General features: G+C 29.6%; 2 long non-coding RNA genes across 2 annotated transcripts; one reads left to right on the top strand and one right to left on the bottom strand.

Moving 5' to 3' along the window:
- Positions 1-2,236: 2,236 nt before the first annotated feature.
- LOC106356744 lies at positions 2,237-3,853 on the bottom strand. Its single transcript, XR_001272160.3, has 3 exons — positions 3,027-3,853; positions 2,890-2,984; positions 2,237-2,800 (listed from the first exon to the last, which is right to left on the bottom strand). It is a non-coding gene; the product is annotated as an uncharacterized LOC106356744 (long non-coding RNA).
- A 1,657-nt stretch (positions 3,854-5,510) lies between these two features.
- Positions 5,511-6,704, top strand: LOC125600853. Its single transcript, XR_007333943.1, has 2 exons — positions 5,511-6,393; positions 6,479-6,704. It is a non-coding gene; the product is annotated as an uncharacterized LOC125600853 (long non-coding RNA).
- The last annotated feature ends 408 nt before the right edge of the window (positions 6,705-7,112 follow it).

Here is a 7,112-nt window from a genome sequence, read left to right as displayed (position 1 = left end):
CACAAAAACAGTATGTTCCATTGTTCATCGTATCTGTTGGAATAGCTGGCTTCCCCAATCTTCATGTAAGTCTTCTTAACTTATTTTATTTTCTGTTTTTCTTCCGTGAATTCTTATCATCTTCTTTGGAATTTTTCGAGATTCAAACAAACAGAAAATTATAACTATGAAACTCTATGGAAAAATTAGAAGATTTTGCAAACTGAAATTGATGCAGACAAGATTTGATCAAAATATAAAGCTTGGCTATTCACTTTTTCTTTTATCTATGTAATGTTTCTATGTTTTCTAACTTATATTTTAATGTTTTTAAATTGTACAAAATGTAACCAGGAAATAGAATTAGGAATTTACTGATGTTTTTTTTTTTGCTTTATTTTTAGAACAAAAATTTTAATAACATTTTGCATTATTTTGGATACAGATTTTTTGACATCAAAAGTTTTATACTTTTATTAAGTTTTGGATACATTTAAACTATAGCAAACAAATTATGGTTAGGGGCAGCATTTTTTCAATGCGCTTTAGGCGCCAAATACAACAGGACCGGCACTGCATACACTCCTTACAATCTCTCTTCATCCTATTATAACTTGTTGTGACGGATGTGAGAAGATATAGATTAACAGATGGATAAAAAATAAAGAAAGACACAGAGATTTAACGTGGTTCACCCCTAACGGCTACGTCCACGGGCAAAGAAAGATTTTATTGATGGAAGAATTACAGAGATCTGTCTACGAGAAGATCAGATCTAGTTTCTGTACGGCTGCTGACTAGGTTTAGAGGAGACACAAAATATATATAGTTGTATCCCGGAAAACCCTAGCACTAGTGGACCTCAAAAGACTAAAGCCCAACAGATTCAAGACATTATTCAACATAACTCTCAGTGGTTAATTATCCTCTGTTTCAGTGAGGCGATTTTGTTGACGATTTGTAGCTTTTGAGAAAATTATAAATTGTTTGCATTAATTGCTCATGTGGATGATGGTGGTGATTAACAGCAAACAGCATTAGAACCTTCATAGTCATAACAGATGTACAGCGAAAAGAGGAATGGTTCAACGGAAGGAAGAGGGAGAATCAGGACTATGATGATAGGTTTAACTGGTATAAATCTGTCGTGTGTTTTTTTTTTGTCTTCGGGTCAGATTTTGGCCCAACTTATGTGTTTTGACAGTAAAATGGTTGTTTGATATTAGCTTAACCATATGGTTCACTTGACAATTACGTAGCCCAACAAAATAAACGATGCTTTCTAACTGGTTGATTTTTTAAGCATACCTGGCATGCTTTCCCATTGAGTATACTAGGGGTATAAGCCCCCCGTGTGCGGAGTCGTTGACGGTTTCATTGATCTATTTAAAAATCTGTAAGTGATGCTGTGTTATGTTGTTTTTTTGTTTTGTTTTGTTTTTTTTTTAAATATGATTGAGGTTTGGTGATGAAGTATTAGTAATTTATTTTTCTCTTGTTGTTTAAGATAATTATTGTTTTAGTATAGTAGTATATTTCTGTGTTTTATTTTATGTTGGTTTATTTTGGAAATTTTTTTGTTATCGATATTTAAAAAAAAAAATAATGTTAATTTAAAAACATAAGATTAAAAAAATTGTTTGAGAATTGCATACATGAGTTTTAGTAGACGAATATGTAATTTTTTAATGGGGAAATAGTAGACTCATATAGGTATTGTGTCCCTGTTCAGAGAATCAGAGCTATGATTTTAGGTGTTGAACGATTGCAGTGTAGTTCATATTGTTGTTTGACATTGTGAAAGTTGATTGTTATTGTATGACTTTCACTTGGTGTGTATTAACGACTGCAGAACATATTTGGCGTTTAATATATTTTGTAGAATAGGACGCAGTTTCGATTGAACTACAATGGAGCAAATTAAGATCAGTATGAATATGCAAAGTCCCCTGGCTGTTAAGATTTAAGAGCAAATATTTTTTCATCTCGTTATAGAAAGTTTGAAGAAAATTGTTAAAAACAACCCATAGAGTAAAATATATGATATAAAAAGTTTAGGAGTTGTTATTGGTTTATATATTTTGAATGATTTAGAAATTTATATAGTATTTATAAATCCAAATAAAATACGTAAATTCGAAAATTTTTCTTCGGATTTGAGTCTTTGTATTTTTAACTAAAAAATCCAAACAAATCCATTCAAATCCATTATAAAATCAAATATATTAGTAAATCCGTGCGATTGATTAACACTTGATTTGATACAGAATTTATAAATCATTAAACCACTAACACATGATTTTAATACAGATTTGAAAATCATACAACCAATAACACTGGATTTAGTTCGGATTTTCAAATCCATTAAAATACAACAACCAATAACCCCTACTTAGTTTTTTTAAATGACAATAACTGAAAGTAGAGTGACGGGAAAGTAATCTGCAAGAATCACAAACGGAGCAGCTGTTTCCTTCCTCTTCCAAGCCCGCTGGATTTGATTCATCATCCCCATTCTTTTTTTTTGACGCATTAGCTTGGTGGCTACAAGTTGTTGTAAGCAGTCCAGCTCCGATGTCACATCTTGTAGCTTGGTTGATGCAAGTCAGTGGGAAAACAAATATCTGGAGTACTTTGAAACTTAGATTACCATACATGTGGCTGAGTGCCAAAGAAGACATTTTCTCTGATTGCGTAGACGGTGAAGGTATGATTCTGCTGGTTGTGATTGTACGGAGTGACATGTATATGGAAGACAAAAGTCCTTGCCCTCAAGCTCCTGGAATCGTTTTGGTAAATCCTGGGAAACACCGCTAGGAATCTGTATATGTTTGTTGTTAGATAGAGATATTGAGTAGTCGATGTAATTATGAAACATTACACTGATGTCGTTGTTGCGTAGATAGTTACCTCTTGTAGAGAAAGGTCATATGCATTTTCCTTGGTTAGTTTGTAATCTCATTGTTGAAGACAACAAAAGTTGCGTTATCGTCTCAACACGGAACCTTGAAAGACAAAATGTCAACGGAACCTTGATTGTATCTCACCTCCATCACCTGCCAAAACTTTAAAGTTAGCATGGGACCATATAATCCAGGTTTAATGACAGAGATTTTAGTTTCTTATCGAGCTCAAGCACTTTAAAGCGTGACTATAACCACAGTAAGTTTTGCTGCAAAAGAAGCTTTTAATCAACCAAAGACATCAGAGATATAGACATAATAATACACAATCTATAAAGGGAGCATCACAGATAGGTGATCAGGTAAAAAGATAGGAACTTTCAATGAGTAAGAAGACCTGACTGGTTACTCGGAGACGATCTCTTTGGTTTTGTTCATCACCACCTCCATCTCTTCTTCTTTCACTTTGTTCCCACTGATTATAGAACCCATCTCTTTCCTTTCCAAAACAGTATATGTATATCTATCTCTTTTTAAGGAAACGGATGAGGCGACAATTCAATCCTAACAATCTTATCCCTTAAAGCCAGTTGTAATAGATAAGTCATGATAGATCAGAGATGGCTTTGCCTTTTCATCAAGGAAGAGAAGCATGATTCCTATGAATTCATCATTTTTTTGTACGACCAAGGCGGAGAGAGTCGAAAGGTGAGTTGCGAACGCCGGTTCGAGTAACTGGAGCATCACAGGCAGAAATTTTCGATAGATGTTATAAGCTGCGCCTGGTAGAGGAATCGTTGAGTATTTGAGATGGAATGTTCCTCCGGTTAAGATAAACTTTATATAAGAGGATTTTCGTATGGGTTACAATCGGATATCATAAAGATGGGGGAGATGTATTGTAGAGGTAGAAAAAGACTAACTTTTTGATGGAAACACAAATTGAGTCACCCCTTGTTTCAGAGCTGTGTCTGAAGAGATGGGGACCAAATACGTCACCTGGGCCATTCTTTTAATATTGGTACGAAGCCCATCATTCTTTTGACCCTACTTTTTAACATTCTTGTTTAAGCCCACCTAGAAAACTTATTAACACTTTTTGATCGTTTCTTGTTTTCACTTTATGAAATGAAGCCTATTTCATGTCTCCCAAAATTCGTTATTCCCAAGCCCATTTGGCATTAATCGCTTCTGAGTGATCCCAATACACAAAATCACGTTGAAACAAAAAAAAAATGTTTAATACTCATGTTTAAATGTAGGAGGACCCACATAGATACACGTGTGGACACGGAAAAGAGCTAACTGTCTCATCTAATCTATTAATTTAGAGTTCTATTTTTTATCTACATGTTACATTTTAATTTGGACTTATTCACAAGTCATTACAAATAACTATAACATTCATTATTATTTGGTTAACAATACAATATAACTTACGCCTCTACAAAAATAGAATCTTTGACTTCTGTTTAAATCTATCCATAATAGAATCTTCGGCTTCATGTGTGAGTAAATTATATTTGGTATTAAATTATGAGATACACTTTGTAGAGCTTAAGTAACCATCAATATAACTACTTGAATCTTCGACTGATAAGGACCTTGCTGGTCTTCAAGTCTTCATATCTTATTTCATATAATGCTATTAATAACGTAACAATGGCAGATATATTACAATACATATTGATACAAACTTTTAGACCGTATGTATTCACACGTTTCATTTGTTTCTTCTTCTCATTGTATCCATATTTAAATCTGTGGAAGGTGTAAAAGTTCTCATTAGAAATAATCTGTGGAAGTAACTACTTGAATCTGACCAATTATAAATATGTGGATGAATGAATTCATAACATTTATCATTGCTGCCGAGTTTGAAAAATGCTAAAAATGTTATCTAAAACAACCAAATCGTTTCCTACCATTATGCTAACAAAAAAAAAAAACAAAAACAATTTCTATTTATCTTCCTAGAGTTAAAAATACGCGAACAATATTATCTAAAACAACCAAATCATTTCCTAACATTATGCTAACAGAAAATCAGAAACGAATTATAATGATCTCCATAAAGTCTTAAAAACTAAACTAATATTGATATTAAGGGTCTAACTAAACGTAGCGGTTGCAGTTGCAGGAGTTTGTGGATGCGGGTGGTTGTGGTTTTAACTTTTAAGCATTGCATTATGACTGGTTAACTACCAAATACAGCAGTGCTTTAATAATAAATTAACAATATTAACACTTTCTATATAATAATATAAATATTTAAAAAATATATTATTAAAAGTAATGTAAAAATTATATTTATTTATTTGCAGTATTAATTTAAAATTTATTTTTGGGTTCATATATATATATGTATATATATTAATGTCTAAAAAATCATAGAAAATATTTTTGTTTTAAAGTTTTATAGTATAAATTAAAATATTATATTATTAATTATATTATCTCAATTAAAAATTGAATTAGATTTTTAAGACATTAATATATGTATATATATATATATACATTATTTGTCAGCATTATATTTTTTTAGACATTAATATATAATCTTTTTATATTTTCTGCCACATTATAATTTTTTATATTATCAAAATATTATAATAATATTAATTTAAGTTTATAAATATGATTTCAAACTAAACAAATAAAGATTATTTTACATTATCAACTATGGTTCTAGACTCATGTAAATATTATATTTTTCTCAAAAACAACAAAATACAAAATAATACACCAAAATTTATAGAAAAATCATCAAGTCAAGAAATGTTAATTTTAAAACTTAATATTTTGACATTAATATATACTTTTTTATTTCTGTCACATTATAATATTTTATAATATCAAAATATTATAATATCAAAATATTATAATAGTATTAATTTAATTTTATAAATATAATGTCAAACTACAAAAATAAAAATTAATTTACATTATCAACCATGGTTCAAGACTCATGTAAATGTTTTACTTTTCTAAAAACAACAAAATAATATACCAAAGTTTATAAAAAAATCATCAAGTCAGGAAATGTTAATTTAAAAACATAAAGTATCAATATAAACAAAATAATTCTGCGCACAGCGCGGATCAGAATCTAGTTATAATATATATTTGATTTTTAGTATTGGTGGATATTTAATACTCTTTTTGCACTTTGATAGTCAATTCATGGATTATATATTGACTAAAATTCTATCAGAATTAAAAAGAAACTAATGTTATATTCTCTGAAATCTTTTAATAATATTTTTTTCTTTTAATGTATACATGTTATTATTGTATATATAATCAAACAAATTAAAGAAGAATTCACCAAACAAGAAAAATTAAAGCGAATATCTCTCAAAAAAAGTTTATAAAATCATCTCTAAAATGGTTATTACCATGAAAACTTTAGTAATGTTTGTTTTCACTACTTTTTTCATTATATCTTTTGCTGATTCACTTTATTGTCCATATCCTCCAACTGCGGCTACCATTCCTGCTGATTTTCCAGGTAATCATTTATAACTTTATAGGTACGATTTTATCAATTTTGATTAATATTCATATTGGTTCAATGATTTTGTTCATATAAATAGGTTACGGACCTATAGTATGCTTCAGACTCACTAAGCCGTGTTTATCTGGAGGATTGGGAGAGTGCCAAAAGCTTTGTGACGAGCGGGGTAATGTTGTACATCAGTGTAGTCAGGATGAATGTTATTGTGAAAAATTAAGTATGCCTCGAACATAAAATAAACATCAATATCTTTTATGCATTTTTACCAATAGATGATAAGAATAAAATAAATAAATTTAATCAAATTGAAATAGATAGAAGAAAAATAAATATTTTTTATCAAATTGAAGTTAGTTTGGTTATTCTCCTTCCTTTCCAGAATAATGTATGTTTTAGTGTTTTTACACATATTAAAAAACATGCTAATAAATGTATTATTTTTTTGTGATTGGTTATATCCCTTAATTTCTAGTCAATCAAAATTCAGTAAACACAATTAATATCTTTGAAAATACAATTTACAATTATTATATGAATTGAAAATGTGAAATATAAATTTGTTTGATACAATTTTTTGCTAAAACATGGATTATATTGAAACAAAGAGTAATATATAACCAAAAGCTATAACTCATGCAGTTTTGCAAAAAAAAAAAAAAAATGCTGTTATGACAGCAAGAAAAATGAAGACATGAAGATTGTCTAGTACATTA

The sequence above is a fragment of the Brassica napus genome, unplaced genomic scaffold, assembly GCF_020379485.1.
Source record: "Brassica napus cultivar Da-Ae unplaced genomic scaffold, Da-Ae ScsIHWf_2412;HRSCAF=3118, whole genome shotgun sequence".
Classification (NCBI taxonomy): domain Eukaryota; kingdom Viridiplantae; phylum Streptophyta; class Magnoliopsida; order Brassicales; family Brassicaceae; genus Brassica; species Brassica napus.
The sequence above is the reverse complement of the archived record's forward strand: the minus strand, read 5'-3'. Positions and strand labels throughout refer to the sequence as shown.